Consider the following 15297-nt stretch of genomic DNA (forward strand, 5'->3'; position numbering starts at 1 on the left):
GGGAGCACCCAAAGACATTAAGGAGAAAGACAAGTTTGCACATATTTTGTGGTTCATATGAATCCTATTCAGGGTCATGTCTTACAGGAAAATTCAAGAACAGAAGACGTCAGGACCTCAAATAGTAGGCATTAGTGAGACCTTCAGACATACTAACTGGTACTGAGTGTAAAGGGTACAGTATCTTTAGACAAGATAGGAGAGGTGCTGCTAATGATATTGAATGACATGAATCCAGTTAGTGTTTTGAAACCTATAACTGTAATACCAGTAAGTTTATCTAAACATTGATTGGGTAACAGTAAAATCTCATGAGAAGAATGAAACTGAATTTACTGAGCAGTTGTGAGACAACTTTCGTAAGCAGCATGTGACAGAAGGAACCAGACGTCCAAGAGTTTTAGATTTGATTATAGTGTCAGAGGGCATTTCAGTTAAAGACGTAGGTATTCTGCCTCCAGTTGGTGACAGTGATCATGCAGTACTCACTTGGGAAGTGGCTAAGTTTATGAATGTTCCATTCAGAAAAGGTTACATGCTGAACTACAAAGCAGGAAATTATTACCAACTGAGGAGTATAATGAGTTCAGTATTGGTTGTTGGATAGGAAGAATATCAACAATGCATGGAAAGCATTTAAAAATACTTAAATGATGCAATATCAGAAGGTGTCCCAAGAGTTTGAAGAATAAATAGGGTGGGAGTCAAATGAATGTATAATCTTATCATGCGAGATATTTGTAAGAGATCATGTGGAAGGAATGCTGTGTGCATAAGAATGATGTCCGTTATGAAAATTATAAGCAGTAGCAGGCCAGAAGAGTCACAACTGTTGTATGGAAAGCTAAATCTGAGTATGAAAAGAAACCGACTCTGCAAGGCAAAGATAACTCCAAAGGATTCTATCGATATGCTGCAAGTAAAAGAAAGAATGAATATAAAAGAATAACTTTACTGAATGCAGATGGTGTGAAAGTGATGAGTGCCCATACTGCTAAAAGCTATCAACCTGGTGTATGCAACATTGAGTTCACTGCAACCTCTTCACTGGATGAAGAAACTAAGCTGTATAAAGAGGTATTAGAGCTGCTGTATAAACTGAATAAGAGTCCAGCAATAGGGGCTGATGGGATATCAGTACAGATGCTAAAAGAGTGTTCAGCTGAACTGGCTATTCTTTTAACCATGATATATAATTTTAGTCTCAGAACATACAAGATTCTGCAGGAGTGAAAAGAATGTATGGTAATCCCATTGCACAAGGGTGGTGCAAAGACCAACGTATCCAAGTATTGACCAATCCAGTGGCGGCCCGTACATAAGCACTGCGACACTGCAGCACCCCCCCAAGAAAAAAAATGAAAAAATTAATTTTGTTTGTGTTTATAAATAATAACAATGCTTACAACATTATATAAATGCAATACAACATGTTAAAGGTTACAGCTTATGTTTTGACATTGATTGAATAGTTAATAATTGGAATTGTTCGATTAACGCTTTAGATTACGAAACAAATGCACTGCCAGAATTATCATGTTCAACCAATCACAGCCAGACTCGCCGATATTCGTTTGCACTTCTCGTTGCACGTAACTAGTGAATCTGACACTGCTCTTTGGGCAGTGTATGCTTGCAAGCGTTATTCTTTATTGGTGCGTGTTCGTGGTGAACTTTTTTTTGCAAATCTTATTTTATTCTGTTAAAATAACATATAATTATTTATTTATTATAGATACAAGGCTGAATTATGATGAGTGTCACTGTTGAAAATATGAAAAGGTTTTCATATTTTTTCAATTATCGTTACATGAAACAATTGCACTGCGATCTAACGCACTGTGAGAATTATCGAGCTGGCTGCAGATAGACTCGCTGATATTCATTTACGCTTAGCACTGCTCATTTGGGCAGTGTATCAATGCTTAAGTTCGTGTATTGATGCATGTTATTTCTGTGAGATATGAAACTTTTATTATTGGTGTTTGTTAGTGGTGAGGGTGAAATATTTTTAATAAAGCAATTGTTTAACATGTAAATTTATTGATTAGGAAAAAAATAATTTTTTTAAAATTTTATTTTGTATATGCAGCACTTAAAATTTTCACCAGCTGCCACTGGACCAATCAATATCTCAGGAGTAGTGAAGATTTTGGAAAAGTTGGTCAGTGCTTACATTCAGAAATGGGTTAACAGAGTATCTCTACTTTGCAATGAATATGGGTTTACTAAGGGAAGGTCACATTTTAGTAACTCACTCACATTCTATAATAGTTACCATTGAACCAAACAAGAAGAATGGATGCACCATTATACTTTTGGTTTTTGCTAAAGCTTTTGACAGAATACAACATGGAAGGCTGTTGCATAAACTGGTGAATATGGGTTTGGATTATAAAATGTTAGTTAGGATAAGAGTATGGCTGACTGACATATCAAAAATTCGTATATGGAGGGATGTGCATTTGCAAAATTTAAGGTAACCAGTGGTGTATTACGAGGATCAGTCCTTGGTCCACTGTTATTCAATCTGTACATTAATGACATTGAAAACGATTTGACAGCTAATAAACAGCTATTTGCTGACGATGCAAAGAAAGGTTGGATAATTAGGAATGTGGCTGATATGCAGTACTTGCAGAATGATTTGAATAGGTTGGAATTGTGCATGGGAAAATGGATGTCAGTAAATGTAAAATCATGCCTAAGTGCAAGACTTTACATTATGCTAGAAGAAACTGATCAGACTAGAAGTTAGTAGAGGGCCATGTAGCAAAGATTGCAAATACAACTCAAAAGATAATTGCAATGCCGAAATGAACTTTCACATATAAAGATAAGGATGTCATTTTGCCTCTTTACGAGGCCCTGATAAGACCTCACTTGGACTATTATATGCAGGTCTGGTCTCTGTTGTGATTCTGTTACAGTGGAGAGAGTGCAAAGGAGAGGGTTAAAATATTAGGATTGTGAAATACTGATGAAGACAGATTGAGAATTTGTAGACTGCAGATACTAGCAAACAGGAGAAAGAGGAGTGATATGATTGAGACTTACAAACTCTTGAAAGGATCATGCAAGATTTCAGTTTATGAAATTTTTCATTTTATAAAGGGTGGAGAAAGGACAGGAGGGAATTCTAGGAAGCTGAGAATGAATACGGCTAGGGTGGTGGTGAGATCTAGATTTTTCTCTCATAGAGTGGTTGATCTGGTCATGGATGTACTAGTGGAGGACGTCAAGAAGGAGGCACCAGAGAGCATGATGTTTGCTGATGATATTGTTCTCTGCAAATCATCCCGAGAGAAGCTTGAAAAGACCCTGGAAGAGTGGAGAAAGGTATTGGAGGAGAGAGGAATGAAAATTAACCGGGTAAAGACCGAATATATATCAACAGGGAGTGACGAGGATATGATCATATGACTCCAGGGTGAAAGATTAAATTCAGGGAAGAAATTCAAGTACCTTGGGTCAGTCGTCGAGAGGAATGGTGACCTGGATGTGGAAATACAGCACCGAATAACATGTGGTTGGATGAACTGGAGGAAGATGAGCGGGGTCCTGTGCGACAAGAGAGTGAGTTGTAAGATGAAAGGAAAGCTGTATAAGATGGTGGTGAGGCCGGCGATGCTCCATGGCGCAGAGATGTGGCCTATAACAAAGGCACAGGAGAGGAAGATTGAGGTGGCGGAGATGCAGATGTTGAGATGGATGAGTGGTGTGACAAAGAAGGACATCAGAGGGACGATCAAGGTGGGACGATCGGTAAGAAGGTACAAGAAAGCAGGCTGAGGTGGTTCAGTCATGTAGAGAGAAGGAGTGAGGAGTATGTTGGTAAACGAGTGGAGTGTATGGAGGGGAGGAGGAAAAGAGACAGGCCCAAACTCAGATGGAGAGATAAGGTGGCAGAAGATCTTAGGGAGAAAGGATGGAGTCAGGAAGATGCCCTGGACCGGAGAATCTGGAAGAAGAAGATTAAAGATGGGAACGCCGACCCTGTTTTAACATGAGATAAGGCATAGCGAAAGAAGAAGAGTGGTGCATGATTGGAATGGATTGCTATTGGATGTTGTGTGTGCAAGCAATGTGAATGAATTCAAGAATAAGTATGATAGTTGGTGCATGAAGTATGTGTCCTCTCTTAATAAAAACCTGACTCCCTAGAGGTCTCTCTTAATAATAAGATTGGTTATTAATACTTTGAAACCACATTATAGTTGAGGATCATTAGTGTTTGTATTCCAACATCTTGTTCATTCTTCTCTAGAGATGAACTTATTTGAAACTAACTTTTCTGTTTCACATATTCATAGTTGTCTAGATTTTAATCAACTGATTCTTAAGCCTGGAATGCCTTTGTGCAAAAGGGGGAGGGGAGGATTATTACTTATTGTCTTTTACTCTTAAAGAAGAGCATCAGTTATCTGAAGGTGAGAAGACAAGATGTTGCTTATGGTAGGATGCCAATAAATGTTTCTTGATCTGACTGAACCAAATATCAGCCACAGTGTGTTAAGTTGAGCATCAAAGACCTTTTATTTAGACTGTTGAGCTAAACAGGTTAGCAATATTCAGCTAAAGAGAATACCTGACATAGAACTGATGAGAATAAGGTGGTAAGTAGAGGATCTCCAAATGGATCCACAAAGTTTTTGAATGATATTTCAAGTCTTGATTTTAGCTGCTGTATTTTCCAAGTATTTCCCATAGAAGAGCACATGGACTAGTGTGATAACACCTAAATACTTGGGACACTTATGTCATAATGCAGTACCATTTAATATGATCTGAAGTTCTGTATTAGCCAGCCTATTGTTCAGGTGGAAGTAGGTAGTTTTATAAGCATTTGAGCACAGTCTCCATTTCTTAACATGTTCACGTCAGAGCAGTTGGAACTCTCTGGCAACCACCCTGACCATCTGGCAGAGCAAAAGAAAACACTGTCCTGCGACAATTTTGCACTTTCATATCGGTGGATACACCACATATATGGCAGGTTTTCAATTGGTGGGGGAGGGGAAAGAAAACTAATGTATTCATTTTAGGATATATTAGAAAATAATAAGTATGGAGAATTCTATGCTTGATTGATATATCTGAATTATTAAATGATGTAAATATGTGAACAATCATTAATGAGCCATGTGAGAATGGAAAATATAATGGAGAGAAAGAAAAGATGTGAGCAGAAATACTTTCATTGAATTACAGTAGTACCTCCTCCCTTGGAGTTGAAACATCCCCCCCCCGCGAGATACCTGAAACCACAGATAGTACCAAATCCTATATATATATATATATATATATATATACTATGTTTTTTCCTATATATACATACATACCTATGTTTAATTTATAAAGTAGACATAGTAAGAGATTAACAACAATAACTAATAATTTTGAAAGTTTTTAAAAGTTTATTTTTCACTTGGTTAGAGTATAATAAATTTAGTTTAATCCTTTATCCAAGTGTGAGCAAACAAAGTTTGCGCCTGAAAGTATCTTCAGGACTGGGGTAAGGTGGTACAACACCAGGGCAACTCGTTGCAAAGGTGGAGCAAGCTACCAACACTCCTGTCTCAGTATCTCCTATAATGCAAAACACATCTCCTTGCGGATATGTCTAATGTTATGCATTAAGGGAAGGGCCACTACCCAGATAGGTAGAGATGACCTGCGAATGCTTCTGCCTGGTATCTCAGCTTGGGCCTGGCTCCCACTGAAGAGACCTCAATAAACGTCGAAACTAGTCTGGGTAGTGGCCCTTCCCATAATGCATGACATTAGACATATCCGCAAGGAGATGTGTTTTGCATTATAGGAGATACTGAGACAGGAGTGTTGGTATCTTGCTCCACCTTTGCAACGAGTTGTCCTGGTGTTGTACCACCTTACCCCAGTCCTGAAGATACTTTCAGGTGCAAACTTTGTTTGCTCACACTTGGATAAAGGAATAAACTAAATTTATTATATTTAATAACTAATAATAAAATAGAACAATTACAACAACATATTGTAATAAAAGTTATTTGAACGTGAAGCAACCTCAGCATACATTTTTTTATATTGTTTTTTATTATTTGATGAAGTCAAGAACTTTCACCTCTTCACTTAAAAGGAAGCACTTTACGGATTCTCTTTGGCACCACTTTGCCAGCATCACTACTCTTGTGCTTTGAGGCCGTTATTAAGTAAAATAAGGGTTACTTGAACACAAGCACTGCGATACCGTAACAGTCGATCTGATAACTGAGAACTACTCAGAATGGTGCACAATTTAAAACATGAATCGTTTATTTATGGAATTTTCCATTTAATATTTTCAGACAGCTACTAAATGACTAACGGACAGGTAGTGTATATTATATGGTACTGCGTGGATATGCTGGACAAAGGAGCGATTCATGTCCCAGGTGAGAAAATGCAAGATTTCATCATGTTACTCAGAACAGTGTGCAATTTAAAACTTATAAATTGTTTATTACTAAAAGAAAGAGCCATAAGGCTTTATTTCAGCAATGTAAAATTGCACAGGTATAGTGGATACTAGAACCAACATTTTCAAAGCCAATGTTTGTAGAAAGTATGAAAGTTTTGTAAGTTGACCTGAGAGTTGCTGAGGATTGTATTCTCATAGGTTCTACCAACATTTAGCTTTAAAATAATGTTGATAAGACAGAAGACTTTGCCTATGTCATTATAAATTGTTTATTTCTTGAATTTTTCATTGAATGCTTTTGGACCAGGGTTGACTGCAGAAAGCAAATCTCTGGATAAGGGAGACTACGGTATTAATAATTAACATTTGTGATATTTGCATTTATGATAGACATAATTTTAAAAAATTGAAACCGGTCTGGGTAGTGACCTCCCTCCATAATGTAATAACAGCATACATTTCCTAGGAAATGTGTTTTTACATTATGGAAAATACCTAAGAATAGCGATCTGAACTTCCCCCACCTTTGCAACGAGTCGTCCGGTATTGTACTATGTACTAGGGTCACTTGCATTAGCTCACGCTAAGTGTTCGCCAATACTTTATAGTTTACTATATTCGGCAAGAAACTCTCTGATTCCAATCTTTGAGTTTCTTATTCGGTTTTAAAACTATGTGGGATTTAATATCCCCTTAATTTAAGTAACATCTTATGTGCATTTATTTCTATAATTTATTCACCGAAGATCAGCATACAGATTTTACACAGCAACATGTACATAAATGATTTCTAATCATCAGCAGATTTATCCATTCTTTCGTGAATCCTGAATTCATTACATAACTTTTTTTTTTTTCAGTGGTCTTCTGTCTTATCAATAATAGATATCTTGCATGTACTAGTATTTTGTTGGAGATCAATGGATGCAATCCACTTCTTATAATACATAGGATTCATTTTTATTTAGGAATACATGAATTTTTACTTACACCTATTCTTTCAGAAACTGGAATGAAATGTTCCTATAGCATGAAAAACATTTCATCCACAACAGAAACTATCTGTTGGATCTACAATCTGTGCTGATTGTAGCCGGTTTTTGCATGCTATCCATTTTAACACCTTCCTGTCCCTGTAATTTTTTCACTATGACAGAACAAATGGAGATGTTCTGTCATAGTGATGCCAGAACATTTCCATTTGTTTATCACATTACCAACTGTTAATTTTGGATGCTCCAGTTGAACGGCAATGGCACGTATGGACATGCCACCAATGTGACTGCCACCATGACACCTCTTTCGAAGTTACTGAGTTCATGTTATATTGCAATACAACCTGTATTCAACTGCTATGATGAAATACTGTTTCCATCTATCTGTACATCAGTTATGTTATTAACAAACCCGGAATGTTCCATAACTTCATGGTGCTACTGGCACTTCCATAACTGGGGTATCCAAACAATTATTGGTGGATACACACACACACACATGCACACATGCATTTTTGTTTGCTGTAGAAAATTTGCTTTACATAAATTGTGTGCTTTCTGTGTGTAATGAATGCATTATAAACAACTGGTACACATATTTTCTGCAACTCAGTTGAATATTTTCAAATATTCAACTGACTATTTGAAACAGAATGTTAGGAAAGATGTGTTTAGATGGATACTATGTTTAGTTCTACCATAAAACTGTTTTGCAGCATAGTGTATGTTGCAGGGGAGTGTTTTTATTTGTATTGTCATTCCAGTTGTTGCTAATTATAATACATCATAAAATTTATCCATTCTTTCGTGAATCCTGAATAATATAGTATATGGACTATTGTTAGATATTAAATGGAGAACTTCTTGACAAGCTATTCATTCAGGATCTAACAGGTAAGCTTTACAAAATAACAAAGAAATTTGCATAATACCTGCTTACCAGCGGAAGGTGAGAAACACCTAAGTTGTTGTATGTGAAAGTGTATATCAGTATGTGTAATGTATTGGAATTTATTATCAAACAGAAAGCTAAAATCAAGAATTATGTCAGATTAGCATTTCTTGTAAATGAATAATGGCTTAATTTATATATTATTAAGCTATCATAAAATCGTAAGTCGCCAGGTAAGAAATGACTAATAGGATCAATGGTCACTTCTAAGCCGCAAGTGCCTGTCGTAATGCCGAAGGCTGCAGCTAATGGGAAGGCTGATGTAAGCGCCTTTCCTCGAAAACAATACCTAATAGCAAGGAGGGAAAGCAAGGGATCAACATACGGGCGATGTAAGTTATGGATCGTGCGAAAAAACAATACAGAAAAAGAGGGCACTGAGAAAGAATATTTAAGGCAATATGCGCCAAGCTCTTGGCTTTTTTTCTGTTTCTTCCAGGATTTTGGAGATCGAGGACTCTCGATGAGTGAAGGGAGATAGGACAAGCCGAGGGTGCTATGTCGACAGACAGCCGGCCGTATTCATGATTTGCAATGAGAGGTATTCCACGGAGATCCGTACGAGAATCAACAGCTCATGCAGAATGGTGCCAAATGCTGAATGACCCACCTGACCGAGCAGAGAAGGCTTGTAGTTCCAGCCATTTCCTGATTTGTGTCTGGTAGCAGAGAACGGAACAACTCAGTCATGAGACCTGACCCAGAACCAGCCAAGACGAAGGATAACCCAAGCAACACGTGGCAGCTAATAAACCTTCGAAGGGACTTGGTAAAGTAAAGATCCTTTTGTTTTATATCTTGAGATTGTTTGAAGGTAGAATTTGTATCTTGATAAAGCAAGACTGAGGACATTTTTAGAGAACTTTGACAGGATAGAGTAATTAATACAGCCAATTCTATTAGAGAAAGTATTGTATAGGATAAATCTCTAGTTTGTATATGATTGAAGTAGTGAAAACCCTTTGTTAATTGAGTAAATTTAACTAAGAGAGAAATGAGTTGTGAAATATCTATTTAAAGTAAAATGTGAATGAAGGAACTCGACTTGAGTGTGACATTGTTTAATTATCCATTTGTATTACATGATTTTGCATGTCAGTTTATGTAAGAAGGTTAGATTAATATTGAATAGTTTGTATAGCTTAGCATAAGACATTCACTTAGCTAGCAATTCAGAAGTTCATCATCATCATCATCAAATTCCAGACATGTACCCTCAAGGGGGTACAGGATATGATAGTACTACATGAAAAATTTACATTATTACTAACTTCTTATCTACAATTTTCCTCCAAATCAGTCTGTTACTTTTCAAGACTCCAATATTATCATTATCAGATCTTATATTTCTATCGTCTAAGGCACATTGTACTGTATCAATCCACCTATATCTTGGTCTTCCTCTGGGTCGTTTTCCTGTCAACCTGGCAGAGAACACTTGTTTTGCTAATCTTTCCTCGCTCGCTCTGTTTAAGTGACCATACCACCTGAGATTAGCTCTGCTAACGCACTCATGGATGCCGACAATGTCAAGTTCTTTCCTAATATCCTAGTTTTTAATATGATATTGCCATTGATGCCATCAGTTCACACTTCTAATCTTTCTCAGGATTCTCATATCTGCAGTCTCTAGTCTTTGGTCAAGTGTTTTACTTCTGACCCAGCTCTCAGATCCATAAGTTAAAACTTATGGATCTGACACCTTTTCTCCTTCTCCTTACTCACTTTTATCATCAATATGTTTTTCCCTCTTCTCATCGGCACTGGTGTCCTCATCCGGATTGGTGTCTAGTGACCTGGATAGATAGTCTGCTACAACATTTGATTTCCCAGGAATATAATCAACTTCAGTGTTGTATTCCTGCATCTCTAAGTACCAGCATACAATTCTTTGATTCTTATCCTTCATTGAAGAAATGAAGAATAAGGGCTTGTGGTCTGACCTGAGGATAATGTGTTGTCCCAGTAACAGGTATCGAAACTTTCGAAGGCTGTATACTATTGCGAGGGCCTCTTTCTCAATCACAGAGTAGTTTTGCCCAGAGGGAGACAGTCTTCTACTTATAAAGGCAATTGGCCTGAAATTCTCTCCCTCTGCTTGCTCCAGAACTGCAGCAATGGTGTTTTTAGAGGCATCAGCAGCAAGGAAAAAGGTTTGTCCAAGCTTAGGGTATATGAGTACAGGCGTTAAGGTTAGAGCTTTATTCAAGGCTTGATGCACTCTTTGCTGCTCTTCCCCCCATGCAAACTTCGTCCCCTTTTTTGTAAGTCCCACTATGGGATCCATTAATCTGGAGCACTGAGGGATAAACTTCCTGTAAAAGTTTACCATCCCCAGATATCTCATAACTTGTCTCACTGTGGAGGGGGATTTCGCTTCCAGTATAGCACTCACATTGTCCTTGGCTGGTTTTATTCCTGCATCGCTCACTAATGTATCCCAGGTATTTCACTTTCATAAAATATCTGTATTTTGAGCAGTTAAGTGATAGACAGGCCCCACTCAATCTGTCTAGAACCTTCAGCAGGATTCCCTAATGTTCTCTTAGTATGGATGAGTAGATCAACAAGTCGTCCTGGAAGCACAAGACTCCCTTGCCTAACACATCAGCTAACACGGTGTTCATGAGACTCTGAAAATTCATGGCTGAGTTCCTTGCTCCCTGGGGAAGACGGCACAGCTGGTACTTTTGCCACTTTGTGGTAAAAGCAAAATACTGTCTTTCTTCCTGAGGGGAATTTGGTAATAGCCAGAGTTCAGGTCTAGCTTCGAGAATATTCTTGCTCCTTCTAGGCTGATCAACAATTCCTCTATCGTGCAGACAGGGAAATCAATGGATTTGATAACCTTGTTGACCTCCCTCAAGTCTAGCACAAATCTCAGATCTCCATTCGATTTCTCAACAAGAATGAAACGGCTGTTCCAACGGGAATTCGACCTTTCAATAATTCCCGCTTTCTCATACTCTATCAAGAGTTTTTCTAATTTTGGGGGGGGGGGGTCTTATATTGTCTTGTATATTTTGGAGTTTCCAAGGTAACCTGCACTGTGTGCTCTACCACATTCGTACAGCAGAGGGAAGTGATTCCCTTAATGAATACTTTGGGGTATTCTCTGTTTGCTGTCTGGAAGAATTCGCTAATTTCTTTCTTAGCATGATCGGAGTCATGCAGTTCCATGGCACTGTGTGCAAGCCTTTCTTTCCATTCATCATGATCCTTCTCTAATGTACTTACTTCAATTTGCATGGTTTCATTCATTTCCCCCCTTTCATTTGGGCTGTGTCTGGGTTGGACGGTTTTTCCACAAAGGGACAGGGATTGGTTCCCAAAATCGCATACGAATTGATTTTTTTTCAGGAAATCCAAACCTGACTGCTTAGGCCTGACATCTCAGGGAGAACTATTAGTTTGTGTGTGAGGTTTATGGGAAAGCAAGGTATGGATATCTGTACTCTTATTTTTGTAGTGGAAGAAAAGCTTGATCCTGGCAATACCTACTAGTGTGTGGGGTTGCTGAAATTCGATGAGATTCTCGGCATTTAAAGAGCCAAGTCTTTTGAATACTGAAAAAGGAATGACCGAAACTTGGGTTCCTGCGTCTAGTAGGAAATTGCACGGGACCTCTTCCACTAGTCCTTCCACCAAGGCGAGGTTTACTTTACCTTGTGCCTCCGGTGGTGTTACGCTCTGCATCCTATACATCTTGCCTTCATCGTCAGAGCTTGGAGCCAACAGGCCCTTGTCCTCCTGATGAGTCCTTTCTTTTGATTCCCCCATCACCGGTTTTCTTATTTCAAGGGTCTGAGCCAAATTCTCCAACACTTTCTCCCTTTCTTTGGCAGCTTCATAACATTCATCAAGACTTCCAACATTTTTCATGTAAATACTCTCTTGCAATTCATATGCGAGTCTCGACCGGAATTGTTGGAGTGCTAACCACTGAAAATGGGCTCCCTCCTCGGTTGAGGTCCTAAGTTCCTAGGTGAGTGTTAATATTCTGTAAAAAAAACTAGTCACCCCCTTTCCCTTTTTCTTGCATACATTTGTACAATTTCTTAAATGTTTGGATGATCCCTCCCTTTCTGGAGAATTCAGAGGTGAGTGTTCTTTTAAAGTCCTCATAACTCAGGGTCCCTTTTAAAGCAGGGTGCGAACAAACGAAATTTTTTGCCTTACCTATTAGTGTGCTATGAAGCAATGTTAAGAGTTGGAAGTTATTCCATCGAGCACCCCTCTTAAGCTCTTCTGCATGTCTAAAGAATGTTCCCACATCATCAAAGTCCTCTCCAGAGAAATGAGGAAAAATCTGTTGGGGATTTATCATTCGAAAAAATTCCGAATTGTCCAATTCAGAACTGGTCGGGTGAGCCATACCTGCTATCAGCTTTTCCAAAATCTTTCAATTCTAACACTTGTCTGATTACCTGATTCAAGTTCAAAACCACTTATGATGATTAAGTATCTATTCAGTTAAATTTTTTGGGACTTAATCAAATCCTGTCGACTTCTGGGCCATTGTTAGGTCTCCTATTTTCGTTTCCTTATTAGAGTAAGTATTTAGTATGATCCAATTTTGATTAAGTTCTCTCTATATGCTTCTACCTTAATTTTATATCTTTCTCCTTAATATATAAAACCTGGTTTGGCTCCTAGGGATATTTCCTTTTCAGAAACTGGCAAATTTATATTTTAACTGCACCAGTCAGCTTCCTATAATAAGAATATAATTCAGGCTCAGGGAAATATTCCTAGGTTTTAGGCATATACGTTAATCTAGAATTCACACACGAGTATATAGATCTCGGTAGCTTGCAGTCATGCAAGCTACCAAGATCTATATGAGATCTACCGAGATCTTTAATCTCAATTATTATATAATTGAGATTAAAATTTAATCTCAATTATATAATTATCTAAACTTCCCGCTATCTGGTTCTATTTTCACAAGTGGTAGTTTGACACCTCGAATTCAGGCAAGACTCAGGTTCAAGTAACAAAACATGTTTATTAATGCTAAAAGACAGGTACATTAAATCTTGTATTAAGTTATCAAAACTTCTGAACTGCTAGCTAAGTGAATGTCTTGTGCTAAGCTATACAAACTATTCAATATTAATCTAACCTTCTTACATAAACTGACATGCAAAATCATGTAATACAAATGGATAATTAAACAATGTCACACTCAAGTCGAGTTCCTTCATTCACATTTTACTTTAAATAGATATTTCACAACTCATTTCTCTCTTAGTTAAATTTACTCAATTAACAAAGGGTTTTCACTACTTCAATCATATACAAACTAGAGATTTATCCTATAAAATCCTTTCTCTAATAGAATTGGCTGTATTAATTACTCTATCCTGTCAAAGTTCTCTAAAAATGTCCTCAGTCTTGCTTTATCAAGATACAAATTCTACCTTCAAACAATCTCAAGATATAAAACAAAAGGATCTTTACTTTACCAAGTCCCTTCGAAGGTTTATTAGCTGCCACGTGTTGCTTGGGTTATCCTTCGTCTTGGCTGGTTCTGGGTCAGGTCTCATGACTGAGTTGTTCCGTTCTCTGCTACCAGACACAAATCAGGAAATGGCTGGAACTACAAGCCTTCTCTGCTCGGTCAGGTGGGTCATTCAGCATTTGGCACCATTCTGCATGAGCTGTTGATTCTCATACGGATCTCCGCGGAATACCTCTCAGTGCAAGTCATGAATACGGCCGGCTGTCCGTCGACATAGCACCCTCAGCTTGTCCTATCTCCCTTCACTCGTCAAGAGTCCTCGATCTCCAAAATCCTGGAAGAAACAGAAAAAAAGCCAAGAGCTTGGTGCGTATTGCCTTAAATATCCTTTCTCAGCGCCCTCTTCCTCTGTATTGTTTTTTGCAGGAACCATAACTTATATCGCCCTTAGGCTGATCCCTTGCTTCCCCCTCCTTTTTGTAAAGGAGGGGATCCTTGCTATTAGGTGTTGTTTTCAAGGAAAGGCGCTTACATTAGCCTTCCCCGTTAGCTGCAGCCTTCGGCATTACGACAGGCACTTGCGGCTTAGACGTGACCGTTGATCCTATTAGTAATTTCTTACCTGGCGACTTACGATTTTATGATAGCTTAATAATACATAAATTAAGCCATTATTCATTTACATGAAATGCTAATCTGACATAATTCTTGATTTTAGTTTTCCGTTCGATAATAAATAATTCCAATACATTACACGTACTGATATATACTTTCACATACAACAACTTAGGTGTTTCTCACCTTCCGCTGGTAAGCAGGTATTATGCAAATTTTTTTGTTATTTTGTAAAGCTTACATGTTAGATTCTGAATGAATAACTTGTTAAGAAGTTCTCCATTTAATATCTAACAGTAGTCTATATACTATATTATTCAGGATTCATGAAATAATGGATAAATTTGATGATGTATTATAATTAGGGACAACTGGAATGACAATTCATAATGAAAAACACTCCCCTGCAATATATGGTAGCACTAAACAAAGTATCTATCTAAACACATCTGTCCTAACATTTTGTTTCAAATATTCAGTTGAATATTTGAAAATATTCAACTGAGTTGCAGAAAATATGTGTACCAGTTGTTTATAATGCAGTCATTACACACAGAAAGCACACAATTTATGTAAAGCAAATTTTCTACAGCAAACAAAAATGCATATGTGTGTGTGTGTACACTATCCACCAATAATTGTCTGGATACCCCTATTATGGAAGTGCCAGTAGCACCATGAAGTTATGGAACATTCTGGGTTTGTTAATAACATAACTGGTGTACAGATAGATGGAAACAGTATTTCATCATAGCAGTTGAATACAGGTTGTATTGCAATACAACATGAACTCAGTAACTTCGAAAGAGGTGTCATGGTGGCAGTCACATTG

General features: G+C 37.7%; 1 protein-coding gene across 2 annotated transcripts in view; it reads right to left on the reverse strand.

The window, feature by feature from the left end:
• Positions 1–15297, reverse strand: part of LOC150098585 (uncharacterized) — a 106240-nt gene that overhangs the window by 21982 nt on the left and 68961 nt on the right. The window lies entirely within an intron of this gene.

Source organism: Typopeltis vanoorti, chromosome 15 (genome assembly GCF_054136105.1).
Source record: "Typopeltis vanoorti isolate ZY-2024b chromosome 15, IOZ_Tvanoo_1.0, whole genome shotgun sequence".
In the NCBI taxonomy this organism is placed as follows: Eukaryota; Metazoa; Arthropoda; class Arachnida; order Uropygi; family Thelyphonidae; genus Typopeltis; species Typopeltis vanoorti.